A 19077-nucleotide genomic window follows, 5' to 3' on the forward strand; every position below is an offset into this window, starting at 1 on the left:
CTGTAGGTGGTCTTAGTGGATGTGCAACATGCCTCAGGTGGCACTTGACCAGGATTCATCACCGAATTTGGTCCACTGGTTGAATCATTAGCTTGCCCAGGCCAGGTACTGATGGGGAGTGCGACATGAAGGCTGATCCATGCTCCCCGTTATGTAGGTACTGGACTGGATTTCAAGTTACAAGGTCAGATCCTCAGCTGATATTTATTGCCATAGCTTTACTGACTTCAATGGAGCTATACTGATTTATATCAACTGAGAATCTGGTCCACAATTTGAAGGCCAAGACCCACTAAGCCCTCCAATGCCAGGCATATTGAGCTGAACATAATGCATCTGGAAATGCAGATGCCTAAGGGTATCAGGCTGAACTGTTTTCTGAAGCCATTTTAGCTCTGAGTGTCTGAAAATTAAAATTTTCTTTTGTGGGGAGAAGCTTCCATTTGTGCATTGTCTTAATTCAATGGGGTCTCATTCCTTAGGCAGTGCTGTCCTCTCAGATCCACTTGGCCTAGTCTGAAAGAGTTAACAGCTTCAACCTATTTTCTGCTGGAATGAAGAAACTGGTTCCTCTGTGTTCCTGCTTTCTATTCTCTTGTTGGCCTACTTCCCTGTGCTTGCATTTTGCATTCCTAATGCTATGAATAAATCAGGACCCAAGGATTTAGAAGGTGGTACAGCTGTAGCCACTCAGAAAATTGAACCTCTGAGGGTTGGATAGCAGCTCTAACAACTGTCAATGTGTATGCTGGTGAAGTCTTCTAATGGCATGTAACTGGTACCAAAGGACAACGATTAATGCTTACTTCAGTACCCCTATCAATTGAGTTTAACCCCTAGCACTTTAACCACTATCTCCTGCTGCCTTTGGCTGAGTTAATGCTCTGTTATAAACCCCAATGCTAGGCAGTTACCTCCTGGGCACTGTGACAAAATGATTTATTGCTAATCTTTGCCCACAGAACAGAAGAGAAGAATGAAGATGGTTAATTATGGGATTGGACCAGCTGATCAAGTGTCCTAGTTTGTTCACACAAAACCTTTGCTACCCAGGCAAGCTGCTTATTTCTGTGGTGAGGCAGCTCCTGAGCAGGAAGAATAAGGTGGGTTCTATCTGCTTTTCAGCCATGGCAGGCACGTGGTCTGTAAAGAACAAAGAGCAGCAGTAAATTTGCTCTTTATGATGGTTATTCTGAAAAGTAGACCAGAGTCTTGATGCATTTCTTCCCTCCAGAAAAGCTCGTCTCAGAGCCAGCAACACCTGGCTCTCTCTTAATGCACTGATTTTTACTCTGTAGTTTCCAACTGGGTAGGCTGATGAGGAAGAAAAGTGGTTTGTCTTAGGTCATGCAATCAGCAGCTGGTTCACTGAAGATTAGAACCCAAGTTCTTCCCAGTGCTTTACTCTGTGCCCTACACACTGTGGCTTCTTCATATTTGGCTGCCTGAAACAGTTCACTTATATAGTAAAATCAGTGATGTTCTCAAGATAGTCACTGGTCGCTGGTGCTGGTTTGTGCTACCAGACTTTATTTTAGAGAATCATAAAGGTAATGGTGGTGTGGTTCCAGCTAAGGATTATCCAGGAGCTCTATAGACAGTTATGTTACACACTTCCTGAGTAACAGCCCAATCCTGAAATCAGTTACACATGTGGGTAATTCCATTCACTTCAGTGCAACCACTGTGCAAAAGTTAAACACAGGCATAAGCAATTACAGGATTTTGCTCAAGGTACTGGACTGGGCCTTGAGAGACTTGGGTCTGGTTCCTGACTCCGTGACAGACTTCCTATTCTGTGACCTTGGGCAAGTTGTTTAATTGCTCTGTGCCTCAGTTTCCCCAACTGTAAAGTGGGGATGGTACTTTCCTGCCCCATAGGGGTATTGTGAGTCATAGGGCTGTCTATGCTGAATTTTAAAACCCATGGCAGAGAGTCTCGGAGCCCAGGTTCTAGAGACGTGGGCTCTTGCTATAGCGCTAAAAACAGCTGCTTTGAAGCCAACCCCCTTCCCTGGGCTTAGACCAAGCTCCAGTCCGAGCCACAATATCTATGCTGCTGTTTTTAGCACCACAGCACAAACCCTGCTAGCCTGAGTCAGTAGACCCATGCTCCAAGATTCACTGCCACAGATTTTCAAAGGCAGTGTAGATGTACCCTTAGTGGCTCAAGGTAAAATTTCCAAAGGTGCCTAAGTACCATTTTCAGAAGTGACTCAGGAGCCTAAGTCTCACTGATGGTCAAATGTGGATCGTAAGCTGCTAAGTCACTGAAGTGCCTTTTGCCAATTTTACCCTCAAGGTCTAATACCCTTGAGATCCTCGCCTAGGAGGTGCTATAGATGTGTAGAGTTAGAATTTTCCTTATATATATTTTTTTCATGTGTAAGTTGTGCTGTCACTCAGTTCAACCTGCTTCCCCCAACAGCTAGACTTCCAGCCCTGGATATGATCTCACCAGGAAGAGACTGATCTCTAGAGAGGGGGCCGGGAGAAAGCCTCAAGACTTTCTGGGGCTGCAACGTGGTACATTGTACATGCATCACTAAGCAGTTTCCTTTCTCTTAGGGCACCTCTGTTCTGTGTCTAACTGAATTTCCAGCAGCTCCTGTGTGATGGCTCTCCTCCTCCTGTGTACAAAACCCAGCAAATAGGGAGGGAGATGGAAAGGCACAGCATAAACATATTGACAGCCTTTGAAGAACAAAGAAGAGCCATGAAAGCTCTCTGTGCTCCCTTCCCTCCACCCTGCTACCATTGTCTCCTCTCTTCCCTGATTTTTCCCTTTTCTATTCCTCCTTTTCCTATTGCACTCCTTCCTCCCCCTCCCACACTCCACCCCACAGTCTTGGATGCTCTCTGCCCTGAAAGGATTTTTCCTCTCTGTAATCTTTCTCATTTCCGCTTATTCAGTACGGACCCTTTCAGTTGTTATGCAGGGGCAGTCACAAAGGGAGCCAGTTTGATTTCTGAGCATGTGTAATCTGTCTGTTTGTATCTGTTCTACCCAAGCAGAATGCCACTAGAAAGGACCCCACTGTTTTTTTCCCCCCAACAACTTAATGCAAAATGTTGTCAGGATAGAATCAGCGCTGGGATATTATCCTTAAGGTTATTTGTGCTGGGAGGGAGGGAGGGAGAGGAATTTACTTGATATCAATTATTTAAACAAAACAGTAACAATCTAGTGGGCAACAAGTCTTAGATTCGATTTGGTCCAAAGTCAGAACCTCCAGTTCTATTTTCATTCCTTGCCCCGGAACAAGGGACTTTTTGTCCTCTCCTACTTTCAAACATGCCTTCTTTGCTACTGTACTGGAACATCCCGCAGGTTCCGATCCTTAGGAGGGAGAAGTGCACCATTCTCAGCTATCCTTCTGCAGTGTGCTGAGCTACTCTGTGCCCAGTTACTCATGCTGTGGTAAATGCTTGGAGAGGAGCACCTCCTGCATCAATATAGTATGCAAATTCCTCGATGCTGGATAGGGATGGTGTTGACACAATATTTTCACATGGATCCTGCACCAAAAATCACTCAGACCCAATTTCAGGCACATGAATATGTTCCATAGGGAACAGCCCTCTGCACTGCTTCTGCCGTTGATCCACATTGTGTTCCTTGGATCCTTCATGTTCCCTGAGTTCTCCTTTTTCAGAGGAATTGTCTTTGGTGCTTGCATATGGTATCCTGAAGGATTCCCAAGCCTCTTTTTCCCCTCCAGGGGATTGTAATACTTCTTCCTATTGCAATTTGCTCACTAGCTTTCTTAATTTCTCAAAATCTTTGTGGCTGGAATCCAGTACCTTGTGCTACTGGGGTGAACCCTTCCTTACAATCCTCAATTCAAGTAGCTCTGGATCACTTGTACCAAGTGTCTCCACTATTTTCATGTTCTCAGTCAGTTCTTCCCATTGCTTTTCTGGCTGGATTCTCAACTTCCTGGGTCGTGTTGTCTTCCATGTAACTTAGGAACCTCTTCTGTATATTTGGCTGTACTGCCTGAGTATGTTCTTGCGATTTACCACAGTGGCTCTCAACCTTTCCGGACTGCTGTACCCCTTTCAGGAGTCAGATTTGTCTTGCATATCCCCAAGTTTCATCTCGCGTAAAAACAACTTGCTTACAAAATCAGACACAAAAATACAAGTGTCACAACACACTAGTACTGAAAAATTGCTGACTTTCCCATTTTGACCATATAATAAAATAAATCAATTGGAATATAAATATTGTACTTACATTTCAGTGCATTGAGTATATAGAGCAGTATAAACAAGTCATTGTCTGTATGAAATTTTAGTTTGTACTGACTTCGCTAGTGCTTTTTATGTAGCCTGTTGTACAACCAGGCAAATACCTAGATGAGTTGATGTACCCCCTGGCGACCTCCGCGTACCCCCAGAGGTACACATACCCCTGGTTGAGAACCACTGATTTAGCATACTTCAAGAATGGGTCCACAATGGCTGAGTGAAAGGAAACTGGTGGCACTTGAAGTAATAACTATACCAAGCTCTTGTGCAGCATACATCAGTAGATCTCAAAGTGCTTTAGAAAGGACATCAGTATCATTATCCCCATTTTACCAATAGGGAAACTGAGGCATAAGGATGGGAAGTGACTTTCTCAAGGTCACCCAGGAGGCCAGTAGCAGAGCTAGGAATAGAACCCAAGTTTCCTGCATCCCAGAGTCACAAGCTAAGGACAAGAGAAGAGAAGAGATTTGAAAAGGCCGTAGAGCTATCTTTCTAAGCATTTTGTATGACATGCCTTATTGTAGCATCTCAGCGCTTTTTCAGATAACTGAGGCAGCGTGGGACAAAGCACACCCAGCAAGCCTGTTACCTGAGGAGCATAGGGAATGGGTTGGAAAGTCTGTGTTTGGGGGGGTCAGTCCATGGAAGACTGAAGCTTAGGTGGGAAATTGCCTACTGAATTCTGAAGTGGAAGGAAGCTGGTGAAGATTCCAGAAAGTAACCATGATGCATTCCCTCATCCATGTAGCAGCAAGGAGAAGGAGAGGCCTGACTTTGAGGGACCATAAAGGAGGCAACCACAGTATGAAAGGAGGTGAAGGAGTGAGTGAGTTTCAGCAAGTAACCGTGTGAATGTGTCTGATTCCGGAGTTGTTTTGGAGGAGGTAACCTAGCAATGGAGATGTGAGACAACATTCATTTTGGAGTAAACTGAATAAATCTGTAGGATTGAAGTCTGAGCTGAAAATGGGAATGCTGATGATCTAATTGTTGGTGCTGTTCAAGGTAGGATGTTAGGATATCAGCTTCAGTGTTATGGGTATTCGGGCACTGGGGTCATTTGGACAAAACTCCTGAAAGTAAAGAGTAAAGGAATAAAGATTGCAAAAAGATGAGGCATTAGACTGAGGCCCAGTTGAAACTTAAAAAGCCTTGTGCTGACTCCTTCCCCTAGTGTGATTCTCCACAAACACCGATTGTTCATGTTCATTTGTATTTGGGTTGTACCCTGTATTTTGCAAATTCAGAGGGGGGCATTGTTTACTGTGGTCCTGATTCTGATTTCGCTGGTGTACATTGAGACTAACTTCAGTTAAATGAATGCAAATCAGAATCAGATCCCGCTTTGACTGTCATGGACATGTCTGATGAATTTTTCTTGGTTTGTTTTATTTGCTTTATGTTTGCATGTTAGTTTTTTCCTCTGGAACATTAATGTTCCTGCGTGTTGATATGTATCAGTGTGGAGGGTATGTTTCTATATCGAGTCTTCCTGCATGCCTGTGATGAATACTTGGTGGTTATATAGCCATCACAATTCACGATGGATTTGTATCTCAGTTCTGCTACCAAAACATCTCTTTACAGATTAAGAAAAGACTGAGACTCTTGCTGATCAGTAAAGGTTTGGAATAGGCAATAAACTGTCTTTCTGAGGTTGGATTCTTGGAGTTCTTAGTTAACTTAACAGGAAAATCTTGTAATCTCTAGAATGCAGCTCATACACAAAACAGCAGCTCACATCCTTACAAGACTCATAGTTGTCTCAACATATCAGTCGTCTTTTAAAAATCTTGCACTAGAGTTCAATAAAAATTTGCATTAACTTCAAAGTTTTATTGCTTAAGTAAAAGGCACTAAAAGTCTGCCTCTGAGACAGATCTTCTGAGCTTGTTTCACTTATTGCGGGATGAAGTCTGAATTGTTATATCTGGGACAAGCCAACCTAACATTAAGTCACTGGGTGCTCAGCAGTCTGTAATTATGCTTCCCAGCCGTGGAGCCTACTTTCCATCTGAGATTCTCAGTTTGTATCTGAATCTCAAACTACACTGAAGCAACGGGAGTTTGCTGCTTTTAATTCTTCTTCAATTATGATAATCTAAGACAGTTGTATTGCAAAGTGCCCTGCGTTTGAAACTTTGATGGATGCTATTTAAATGATTTTCTTCATGCCGTTGTCTATCTGTGCATGTGTGACTAGGAGTGTATGAATTGGCATGTACTCCACATGTTTATCCATGATGTCATGACTCCAGCCATGAACATCTAAGGAGCAGATGCATCACTGTGTTTCCCACAATTGTCATGTCTCACTATGGAATTGTGGTCTGTCAGACACCTGGATGACCTTTCTAGATCCTGTTCTTTCTTTCTTTCTTTCTTTGTGCCTCTGAACAATCTGTTGGTTCCACAGATGAATCAATAGGGAACATTAAGACAGGAAAGGAAGGTTGAGTGCAGCATAATGGCCCTGGTCTGATTGTGATTTTCCAGAACACTAAGTTTTGTTGCATAACAGTCCTGCTGCTGTCATGAAATTAACAGAAGCTATTGAACAGTAGCTAATAGAGGAAAGTCTGTCTGCTAGCGAGTATACCGCTGTCTGCTCATTTGATACATTTAGGATGAAAAATGTTTTACAAGCCAGGACAAGCACAGTTTGACCTGTTGCTACATGCTTAATTTGCTCAGTTGTGCTTGGACACCACAGTTGAGATGTTATTTATTTTAAGATCTATTTTCTTTTTCCAAATGTTTATATGAGCCTTATATTTATCCACAGAACAGGTGTCGTGTGCACAGCCTCACTTCTGATTGGAGCTGGTTGGGAATTTTTTCAGTGAACCCCCAAATGCCAGTTCATTGAAACCGAAACTGTTCACGAAGCAGAGTTCGTCTTGACAAATCTCCCAACTTGAAAAATTATAAGGGAAATAAATTTCAAAATTGTCAGTGTCCTGTTTCGACATCTTCACACTGAAAAGCTTTGGATTTTTGACTCAAAACAACTTTTTTCATTTTGAAATGTTAGTGTTAAATGTAATTTAAAAAATTAAATTAAAAGGTCAAAATTAAAATGAAGCATTTCAGAATAATCAAAATACTTTGTTTTGGTTGATCTAAAGTGCAAATTTTTTTTTCAGATTTTGAGTTCACAAATTTTTGTAACTTCCACTTTTCATCCCAATTCAGGTCTGGAATTTTTTTGATATTTTGAAAATTGTCAGGGGCCAGGGAAGAGCATTTTCCACCCAGCTCTACTCCTGATCTGGAGGGTTCATCTCAGAGGGAAAGGGTGAAAATCTTCATGGCCTATTCAGTCCTTGGGTCCCAGTGCTGAGACTGACAAGGGTACCAGTTAGTAGCAATTATGATGTGCACACTTTGTTCACTGGGAACTGTGCTAAGACCAGGGGCGGCTCCAGGCCCCAGCATGCCAAGCGCGTGCTTGGGGCGGCAAGCCACGGGGGGCGCTCTGCCGGCACCGCGAGGGCCGCAGGCAGGCTGCCTTTGGCGGCATGCCTGCGGAGGGTCCGCTGGTCCTGCTGGTCCTGCGGCTTCGGTGCCACATCACCCCAGAAACGCAGTTGATAGACATCAGCAGGCTGCATGGAGTGTGTGTGAATCCAGCAGTCTGTCAGGTCTCCAGAGGTCAGGCTGTAGTGCCTTTGTGTCTGTATTTCTCTCTCCCTCTCTTTCTACCTCTGTGTGTATTTTGTCTGCTCCTCCCTCCGTGTGCGTCTCTCTTCCTTTGTATCTCCCCGCTTCTATTCCTTCCTTTGATCTCTAGCCAAGGAACCTCCAAAATTCCAGGCACTTCACAGAGCTGCCCTTGGTGTGTTCCTGCATTGCCCAGTCAAGGGTATCTCTGCCTGAGGTTGGAGAGATGCTGTTACTCCTGGTGATATGATTGCATAGCAACACAGAAGCACAGGGTGGTGGAGGAGGAGAGACAGAGAGCATGCACACAACAGCGCTGAGCCTCAGCATGCATCCTTGTCACAGGGACTTCTTTGCTGATTCACAGAGGCAGCCCCAATCCCTGCCACTGAAGCCCAGCTGCTGCCTTCATTTCAGACCTGACGGAATCGGAAGGTAGGCCACAGATAAATTGTTTCCTAGCCAGCTCCTGGCTTTGCAGGGAGAGGGAAATTACCAATGTATGGTTAGCCTCAGCATTGTGCTGTGTGTGTGTGTGTGTGTGCGTCCATCTGTCCGTGCACAGTATACTGTCTGTGTCTGTGCATTTGGAGAAACTTGCATGGAAAATAAAGGGGATAGGGGGTGGGGGAGAGACAGGCAGCCAAGACTTTGATTCCACAGGAAAGAGCTCAGGGAATCATAAGTAGATGCAGATTCCTGAGGAAAAACAGCAATAGCAAGCTTTGCAATTATCTCCAGCTTTGATTCTTTTAAAATCAGAGGTTTACTTACACCGACAGAAGCTTTCTGCCGAGCTGAAGGGCTGCTTGCATCAGGGCATGGTGGCCTTCTAGCATTCTCCTTAAAAGACGAGCCTGCAGAAAGCAGAGCCTAAAGCTCTTTTCAAGTAGTGATCTGGGATGAGAGAAGAAGCAATAGGGACTATGGTTCCAGCTCTGGCCTTTCATTCACTTCCTTGTTCAGTCTTGCCGCTGCTTTTATATTACCACCTCCCCCCCGCTCTTATAACCCCTCCCACTTTTTCTCCTGCTCCCCTCTTCTCACACTGAGGACCCATATTACAACTAGCATTCTTCTGCTTGAGGAGGGCTAGCCAGGATTACTTCCAGAAACCATCAGTTCTGCTCCATAATAGTCTAGAGAGGACATGGGCCACTTCCTGCTCTCCAAAGCTGAGCACTCTGCTTCTACCTCCTTCCCAGTCTCAGCAGCCAAGACCTGGGTATTGCATAGCACTGCAATGCATTGTTACTAGTGCCCCAATCCATCCCGTTTCCAGTTACCTACTGTTTCTTCTCACCTACACCCTTGGTATGGCAAGCATGTAGTACTGGCAGTGGGTTTACTAACAGGGCTCTGGCAGGCCTCCTTGCCAAGAAGCACGTGTGGCACCGCTGGAGCGGTGGAGAACGCTGAGTTGCCCATGGGTTTTTAAATGTTGTGTTGACAGTTGGGGAAAGCCACTTTTGACAATTTGTGGGTTTCATTTTTTTTTATTTTTTTTTTTAGTTTAAAAAACAAATCAAACCTTTAGAAAGTCTGTGTCCTCCCTGTGTCCCAAGACCGGGTCCTTCACAGCTTGGTTCCTTCCTCCTCCACTAGCTAATCTCTCTTAAGCAGCTAGAATTTGCTATTCATTTAGTCTTTGTTACCCCATAGGGGGGATCTTTTCCTTGAATACACAGTTCAAGGCCTTGGGGGTGCTGATCCCCAAAATACACACGCAGTGCCTTGGGGTTTCCATTCCCCGGCAGACCTGTTCTGTGTGTTCACCCCTAATGCCTTGGGGCTCCCAGTTTGTACTGGTGCATGTCAACCTGACACTTCCTGGTGGTGAGTGTTCCTTTTCCTGGCAGTGCATGTTATATCACACAAGCCCCTGGTGATGCCCCTGTGTGTAATGGGCCCGACAGGAAAGGGCTGTGTTATAAAGCCATGCAGTTTTGAACTGCCTCTTATCCAGGGACCTGTTCTCACTGACACTTAAAGGTGTTGTGTGTTGAGTAATAGAAGGCTTTGTCCAGATTTTATTTAACCAGAAAATGATGAAGACAGTTTCTTTCCAGGTCACAGCCTGGGACATATAAACCATACATATTAAACACTGTGTAAAGTAGAGATGATTAAATATAACCAGGGACACATCTGATCACAGAGGGCAGGACAAGGGGCAATGGGTTTAAACTACAGCATAGCAGATTTAGATTAAATCTCAAGAAAAACTTCCTAGCTGTAAGAACAGTAGGACAAGGGAACAGACGCCTCGGGAGGTTGTGGAAGCTCCTTTACCGGAAGTTTTCAAAAGGAGGCTGGATACCCATCTGTCTGGGATGGTTTAGACCCAACAAATCCTGCATCTTGGCAGGGGGTTAGACTAGATGACCCTTGCGGTCCCTTCTAACCTTATGGCTCTTTGATTCTCTGGTCAGACTGGAGTACGTCTTTAAGATGACATTTGACCATCAAGCAAGGCCAGGCAAAATGTGATGCTTAAGGAGTTAAGTGGGTTCCAGTAAAACAAAAGGTCCAAGTTCTCTAAAATGTCCAGTGAATTTCAGACTATAATGATATTTTAAAGAATGCTGCATACACAGCCTCTGTTTCAGGCTCAGTGGCTAATGCTAAAAGCACATAGGTGCTATTGTAAATCTTGTGTAACAAGACATACCTAGCAAAATGAGTCCACTTGCCAAATGGCCTGATTGGAGTGCTTAAGAGTAGAGTGTAAATTGCTCAGTCCCCGCTTCCTTTCCATTTTCTACAAAACAAGAACAGGATAGTACTTATACGTTCGGGGGGGGGGGGGCGGGGGAATTACTTCACACAATATACACTCCGCCTACAAAATTCACAGCCTCTTGAGGCTGGAGATCTACATGCTGTGGTTGGATGTTTGAGAGCTTGGGTGATTGTGGGCCCATATATTAATGCAACATTAAGAATGAGAGATCAAGCACCAGGAAGCTAATGTGGCTAATCGTTTATATAGCACGATAAATGGATGGTGCATATTTCAGAACCTAGTGTAAGAGTCATTCCTCCCCTCAAAGAGCAGGGAAAGAAGAGTACAGATTGTCTGTCTGAAAGACGACAAAGAAAAGATTCAGGACAGTAGTTTATCTAGGGAGAAGCAGCATGGTCGCATGGCTAGAGCTGTGTACTGGGACCCTAGAGATCAGGGTTCAATTCTTGGTGCTACCACAGACTTCTTTGGTGACTTAATCTCCATGCTTCACTTCCCCCATCTGTAAAATTGAGATAATGCTTCCTTTCTCTCACCCTTTTCCTGTCCTATCTACATAGATTGTGAGTTCTTCGGGGCAGAGACTTTCTCTGTCTAGCACAATGGGGCTACAATCACAGTTGGGTCTGCTAAGTGCTACTGTAGTAAATATAATTACTGTGTAATAGAGGAGGGTGAGAAGAGATTGGTGAGAATGAAGCAGGAAAGATAAGATTAGTCAAAATGGGCTTTAAGGAGGGAGCAGTTTGGCAAACTATTTTAAGCATAGGGGGAGGCATAAGAAAGAAGTTGCATTTAACCTCCTCCTAAATAATGTGCTATGGCTTGCATGTAGCCAGACAAAGAGGAACGGTGAAGGCTACATAGTGAGTGTGTGTGTGTGTGCGCAGCATGGCCTAGTTAACGTTGCTGTAGGAACACTAACTTCTGCATTCCCTGACTTTTGTATGTGCAATTCCTCAGCTTGAGTGCTGTATTAACAGAACATATGTTTTTTCCATGTTGGGGGGAGAGAGATTCTGCTTCTTCAGCAGGACTCTCTCCTTAGTGTTTTCCATGTACACACGTAGATCCTCCACACTGGCCCCCTTCCCTGGCCTATGGCCTCAGGGCCTGATCTTGCAAGGTGTCAAGTGCTGTCAGTTACACTGATGTCAGGCCCTTTATTTCCCCATGGGATCAGGGTCCAAGTTTCATTCATTAGATGACCCAGCACATCTAATGTGGCACGGGGGTGATACCAGTTGCGTCAGAGGTTTCATTTTACTTTAATGGGGGTAGGTGTGGCCTTTACACATTAAATGTTCCAGTACATTTAATGCAGGGGACCTAGATGCTTAGTTCAGTTGGGGGAAAAGGAGTTTTCTCCTGCCTAAAGAGAGAGAGGAAGGAGCTACAAGTTCCTAACAGCTAATTGTCACAGGACATGCCTGGTGCTAGGCCCGGTCACATCCCATGTTTAATAATTGACATCACCTTTTCTTTTTCCCCTATGGGTTGAGGTTCCTGTGTAGGGTGTTTTCTCTGGTCTTTTCTTCCCTCCAGAGTGACAAGCAGTGGTGTGTCTGTGACATGGGGCACACAGGGTGGTTCTAGGGAGAAGACCAAAGATACCCACTCCAGGAAGGAGCTCTTCCTTGTAGACCAATTCCTAGGCAGCAATATCTCCTGTTTTTCTGCCTTCAGTCCCTGACCCCAATGTCTCAGGAAGAAGTCCTGCTGGCCCTGGTTCCCAGGAACAAGTACTTACTGCATGTCCAGAAGACAACTTTTTATTCTGGAACAATACGTGTTAGTGCAGTATCACGAGTCCAGCTTCTCAGCTCGTTCAGGATCCTGTTAAGGTGTAACTAAAACTGCAATGAAAGCTTCTCTGCTACATATGCATAAACATCATTTGAACTTTGAAATATCTAAACCCTCCTTCCTTCCTTCCCCTCCTGAATACTCAGTTATTCTTCCACTGTGCAATAAATTAGCTAACAAAAAAGTCATTAACCGTTCTAGCAATGGAGCAAGTATGTATTTGTATTTCCATTGCTACAACTGGATAATGGCTAAGAAGCCTTAGCTCAAACATTCACCAAATAAATAGTTCCCTTTAGGCCAAGACCCTGACTTGAAAGTTTTAGTCTCAAAGGAACATTTTTGAGGAAGGTAGTGATTGGAAATGGGAGTTTGTGATAGAAACACTTTCTTGGCCTTTCCTGCAAGCTACGCTGTGAAGGTATTGTATGTTCAGTATGTGAAACAAGTCATATAGAGTCTGAAGTCCAAAGTTTGGATCCAGTCCAAACTTCCCCAAAGATTGAAGGTTGCTTAATCTAGTTGGCTATAGAGCTATGAAACAGCCACACAATTTGTCTTGAGATGAGAACTTCTCTGAAATTTGAGGGGATTCGGCTTAGGCTCATTTCTAAAAATAAGGGCAATCAAATTGTATAATTGTATGCTTCTGGGGGCCAGAGGTCAGGCGTGTGGTTTGTAGATGAATGGTCACATTTCTCTCAGCCGGGAGGTTGGACTGTGGCCAGAGGCAGGATGCCAAAAGAGATAGAGCAAAGGTCTGACTTCATTCAGCAATTCTACCTAAATGCTGGCACTTGAGCAAATCAACAAATGCTGCTGAAATGGGCTTCTGAATAGAAGAAATTCTGTAGACTAGATTCCTCAGTGAAGCAATAATCCATATTCTAGAGTTGGAAGCAGAACTGGTTTAGCAATGGCTATTAGTTTCTTTTGTCAGACTGCTTTTCAAGTCAGTACAATAGGCCAATCTTGCCCTTACTGATTTTGAAACAGGTGCAGCTTGATCAACAAGAGGAAAAATCTGTGGGGTGTGTGTGTATGTTTTAAACAACCATCCAGTTTATCTTGAAACCACCTTAACATGGCACCATTCTGGCATTTAAAAGTAATGCCAAGTCCTGCACGTTACTTATTTCTCAGCAAAGTGATTATTGTGATCTGAAATAGAACTGGTTGCTGAAGGTATAATAGCAGTTTGAAGTCCTGGTGCAGCCTCATTAAATGCATAACACCATTGTCTGCACGTAGTTTATACTTCCTGTACCGCAAACTGGGGGAAAGATTGGCCAGTTTCTGCTGGGGCACTCGTTACTAGGGAAAGGGCTGGTCAGCGTTATGGGGGAGAACTGCACCATTGGAGAAAAGTCCAGCCTATATTACATGGGGATGTGTGCCCCAGGAAAAGGGCCAGTTATCATTTCAGGGTTTGCACTCATGTCTGTGAATTTTTACCAGCTCCTGTTCACACAGGCCTCAGCATATTTCCCTTCCTCTTCAGAAGAGCACACAGGGGAACCCACTCATCTCACACCCAGATGGGTGTGACGGGTTGGGTCACAGAAACCCCTGTGGGACTGCCACGTGATGTGCTGGGACTACCTCTGAGCCCGTTTTCTCTGCCAGCCTGGCACTTCAGTACCTTGCCTTGTTTGAGCCAGACACACCTGCCTGCTGCAAACAGAGATCCAAGTCTGAACCACGTCCCCCACAAGCTGCAGGCTTAACTGAAAACAGCTTAAAAGTGCTCTTGTCTCCAGCACTCAGATACCCAGCTCCCAATGGGGTCCAAACCACCAAATCAATCCATTTTACTCTGTATAAAGCTTATGCAGGGTAAATTCATAAATTGTCTGCCCTCTCTAACACTGATAGAGAGATATGCACAGCTGTTTGGCCCCCCCCCCAGGTATTAATATATACTCTGAGTTAATTCAGAAGTAAAAAGTGATTTTAATAAATATAAAAAGTAGAATTTTAAGTGGTTCCAAGTAATAACAGAACAAAGTAAATTACCAAACAAAATAAAATAAAACACACAAGTCTAAGCCTAATACAGTAGGAAACAATGCAGGTAAATGTCACCCTCAGATGTTCCCATAAGCTTCTTTGACAGACTAGCCTCCTTCTAGTCTGGGCACAATCCTTTCCCCTGGTACAGTCCTTGTTCCAGCTCAGGTGGTAGCTAGGGGATTTCTCATGCCTGCCACCCCCTTTGTTCTGTTCCACCCACTTATATATCTTTTGCACAAGGCGGGAATCCTTTGTTCCTCTCTGGTTTCCCACCCCTCCTTCTAAATGGAAAAGCACCAGGTTAAAGATGGATTCCAGTTCAGGTGACATGATCACATGTCACTGTAAGACTTCATTACCCACTTGCCAGCACACAGGTGTACAGGAAGACTTACAAGTAAACAGAGCCATTTACAACCAATTGTCCTGGTTAATGGGAGCCATCATGATTCCAAGCCACCATTAATGGCCCACACTTTGCATAATTACAATAGCACCTCAGAGTTATATTTCATATTTCTAGTTTCAGATACAAAAATGATACATCTATACAAATAGGATGAACACACTCAGTAGATCATAACCTTTGCAAAGATATGTTACATGGCATATCTAGCATAAAACATATTCCAGTTATGTCATATTTACACTCATAAGCATATTTCTATAAAGCATTATGGGGTGCAATGTCACAATGGATTCAACAGTGCAGCTGTCAGGCCTGTGTGCCACTCTGCAGATCCAGAGGGAATACTTTATGGACAGGGTCTGATTAGGAGGTGGAGGCTGGAGATGCATGGGAAACCTTAGTCACACACCCACAGTGTCTCTCTTCGTCCTCCACCCGTCACCAGTAACGTGGGCTGCTTCCACACCCTGCAACCCCTGTGGTGGGGGGCAGAGCCCACAGAATGATTGATTAGTGCTGCTCTGAATAGCATTAATGCAGGTCATTTTTACACAGTGCCCCAGGAATAATCCTCAGGGGGGTGGGTTATACCAAAGGCCTAGATGTCTTCACACTCCCCAGTGCATGCACACCTGCACAAACACAATGTGGTCAGCCATTCTGCACTCTGTAATGTGACTGCAGGTCCAGGGTCCTGACCTCTGCTCCATCTCCAGGATGTGCTGTTTATCACTTCACTGCACATAGAGGGCCAGGGGTGAGATAAACAGCAGCTGATGTGATGGGTAAGTATTTATCTCTCTCCTCCACCCATGGGGGTGTGGCTCTAGGAAGCACTCTCCCCACAGGACTATGCCATGGAGAAAAGGATTCCCAGCTAATGCAAGGCTGCAGCATCTCACAGCATGGGAGTGTACCTCCCTACAGTAGATTAGCTGATCTGTCCAGTCTAGTTTAAATATCCTGAGTGATGGGCCTTCCACCCTTCCCTTGAGAGCCTATTCTACAGCTTCTGAGAGCTCACTGTCGTCCTGATAGTCAGCTTAAATTTTGCCTTTTAATTTCACCCCAAGTGATTCCCCTCTCTCCTTGATGTTAACAGCCTTTGAATATCTGAAACTGCTCTATCCTTGTGGAGTGGCCACTTAGCCAGGCTGTTATATGGTCATCCTTTAAAACACTTCAGGAACTCAGTAATGGTCCCACAAGTTCCCAGAGTCCATGGAGCACGTGCTGGTGGGCAGTGGAGAGCTTGTTGGTCAGATGGTGCCACCTGTCTACCCCCAGGACTGTTTTGGCATTCTCATCACTCCCACTGAGTATCTGTTTCTTTGTCCCTAGCTGGATGTCATGTGGCTATTTGCTATATGCTAGAATTCCATACTAGGCTTTGTTGCTGACATGTCACAGGGACTGTGAGTTGTAGAATTCCTGTTATCAAGCTTGTTTTAAGGTCTCGTAGGGAGAGTGATGCAGAATCTACCTGTCTCTCACCAGGCATGCTGTTAGTCAGGGGCGGCTCTAGGAATTTGGCCGCCCCAAGCACGGCGGCATGCCGCAGGGGGCGCGCTACCGGTCCCACGGCTCCGGGGGTCCTCTTGCAGACGTGCCTGCGGAGGGTGCGCTGGGAGGGCGGCAGGCGGCTCCGGCGGACCTTCCGCAGTCATGCCTGCGGGAGGTCCACCGGAGCTGCGGGACCAGCGAACCCTCCGCAGTCATGCCTGCGGGAGGTCCGGTCGTCCCGCGGTTCCGTTGGACCTCCCGCAGGCATGACTGCGGAAGGTCCGCCGGAGCCGCCTGCCGCCCTGCCGGCAAAATGCCACCCCAAGTGCGTGCTTGGCGCGCTGGGGTCTGGAGCCGGCCCTGCTGTTAGTGGTGGCAAAGGCATCCAACTAGCAGGGCTGTTGCTTGTATTTCCAGCCCTGTTTGGTCTGTGGCTACCGAGTCGGAAAGGCTTTGTTCCATTATGGTGTTGCATAGGGCACTGGGAGGCGCTCTGCTTGACCCATATTACTTGTGAGGGATCTCCACACAGCCCTCCCCTTTTTTGCATCAGAAATCCAGCTTTGTAGAGAGTGGGCTGCCTTCGCCATTCTCTCTCAATACAGCTGCTAGGGAACGTGGAATCCATGCATGTCCTATAGCCCCGAATTATCCCCCCGACCTCTCTTCAAAGGAGTGGCTGTCCTGTGCAGAAAGGCTGATCCAAAAGCAAGGTGCGGGAGCTGATGTCAGGCATGGGAAGCCATGGTGCACTGCATACTCCAGCAGAGGGGTGAAGAGGAGTATGCAGCCCCTAAAACTGTAGCCACATTGCTCGCCACAGGAGCAGCTACTTAAGCAGTGGCCCACGGTGGGAGGACTGGCCAGAACATAACACTGTAACTGTATTGTACTGTGCACTAGAGACTAATTAAGGAAAAGAGAACCAGACCCCCTGGTACCGCAGCCAGACTGAATGCATTATGGACTCTTTCATCAGTGGTATGACCCTGATTTTCCAGCCATATCATAGTGTTCACCACCGATTATATTTACTGAAGAGGATATCCAGGGCCTCAGTGTTTCAGCTCCACTTTCAGCTGTGCTGCCTGGCCTGGCCCATTGAGAGATGAATTAGAGGGACCAGGAGAAGACCATTCCCTTTTAGGAGTTTGTTGGGAGTGTGTACAGGGAGATGTGGAAGAATCTGATCTTAGCAATTTTGAAACGTAAGGCAGAAGTCATCCATTGTTTCAGTGGAGTTACACCGGGGGTAATTTGGCCAATGGGGCTCAGGGAACTCAGGATCCTGGAACTCTAGCCATAAGTGCATCAAATTAATAACTTCCTCCAGGGCTGAGGAGGGAAGTCACTGCAATGTGCAATATCTGACATTCATGCAGACGGGCAGGGAAGGTTAGGGGACAGGACCGGGGGATTATCGGCATATTGAAGAGCTCAGTACAGGCTGCTCTGTGGGAGATGGAGCCAGAAACTGCTAAAGGATTAAAATAAATCATAATAAGATGAGCTGTTCTCTTAGTGTGTGTGACTGGGGAGGGGAAGGAGTGTGAGAGCACGAGCAAACAGAACAGAGGCCTGCGAATGGAGAGACAGACACAGCTGTAGCCGGGGGGACTTTCTCCTCGCCTGGCTGCTCAGTGCTATCGGAGGCTTTGCAGAGTGTACTGCCTGCTTCTGTCTGATGAGAACCCATCAGAAAGTTTCTCAGTGCCTCAGAGTGTGTGACAGCCACCCCCCCCCCCCGAAGTGATACAGCCAGCTTTCTTCCAGCTGCCTCACTTCTCCTTTCTCACAGACTCCTTTTGAAACAGCCCTTTTTATGGCTTTAATGTGAGGGCTGGTGGCTGGAGCTATATTAGGATTCCCTGGGGAAACCCAGCTTTTAGGTGGTAGACCTGGGAGAGGGCAGAATCTCTAGATGTAAGCGGGGGAATGGTCCCGCTATTGTGGGGAACTTTCCTGGCTTCTGCACTACCCCGGTGAAGTGGGCTAGCGAAAGGATCTGAGTCCTCGCTCCCACTTCCTTTACCCAGAGGCCTCCCTGCCCTTGAGGACTCCCCTTCCACTCTCCTGTCTGGCAGAGTCCTCGTAACCCCAACAAGGCTGGGCCCAGGATTCCTAGGGGGCTCGACCCCCAACCCTGCTGTGGTCACCTAGGACAGGGGCTAGGGTGTCCCCACTCCGGGGTACTCTCTCTCTGCACCTGCGCACATCCCTGACCCACTGATCACATCATACAATTTAAAGCAAATACAAGTTATTTAATTAACACTTAATTTAAAAAAAGAATAAGAAAAAATGGGAAAGGTTACAGGAAAACACATCACCCTGCTCTGTGGCAGGGAACATCACAAACAGTGTCTCTGAAAGGTCAGGGCAGTTCACAGTCTGTTCCTTGTAGGTCCCAGGCCTCCTTCTCAGGCCCTGGCTGTGCTGCAGGGATGCTGTGGGTCAGACACTTGCTCTGGCGGTGGCCACACACTCTCAGGCTCTGGGTGGCAGGACCCTTCTCTCCAGCGTCACCCCCGCCCTGTCAGGGTTACGATCCCCCTCCCACTCTGGCCAGCAGGGCCTCTTGGCTGAGGTATCTCCCTGCGCTGGGCCCACTGCCCGGGGTCCCCCTCGCTCTCCCCAGCTGCTCACCGCACCCAGCTCCGGACTGCTCCAGCTCCAGCTC

The 19077-nt window shown here is 46.1% G+C and overlaps 1 protein-coding gene across 4 annotated transcripts in view; it reads left to right on the forward strand.

Moving 5' to 3' along the window:
* The first annotated feature begins 955 nt into the window (after positions 1-955).
* DRP2 (dystrophin related protein 2) overlaps positions 956-19077 on the forward strand; it is a 59596-nt gene continuing 41474 nt past the window's right edge. For 2 of the 4 annotated variants that reach the window (XM_045030873.1, XM_045030874.1), the window contains exon 1: positions 960-1103. The gene's annotated coding sequence lies outside the window, so the exon portion shown is untranslated. Of the gene's footprint in view, positions 1104-8162; positions 8356-19077 lie in introns of those variants that run through there. The other 2 variants (XM_045030871.1, XM_045030872.1) reach the window with 2 other exon arrangements.

Source organism: Mauremys mutica, chromosome 9, assembly GCF_020497125.1.
Source record: "Mauremys mutica isolate MM-2020 ecotype Southern chromosome 9, ASM2049712v1, whole genome shotgun sequence".
NCBI lineage: Eukaryota > Metazoa > Chordata > Testudines > Geoemydidae > Mauremys > Mauremys mutica.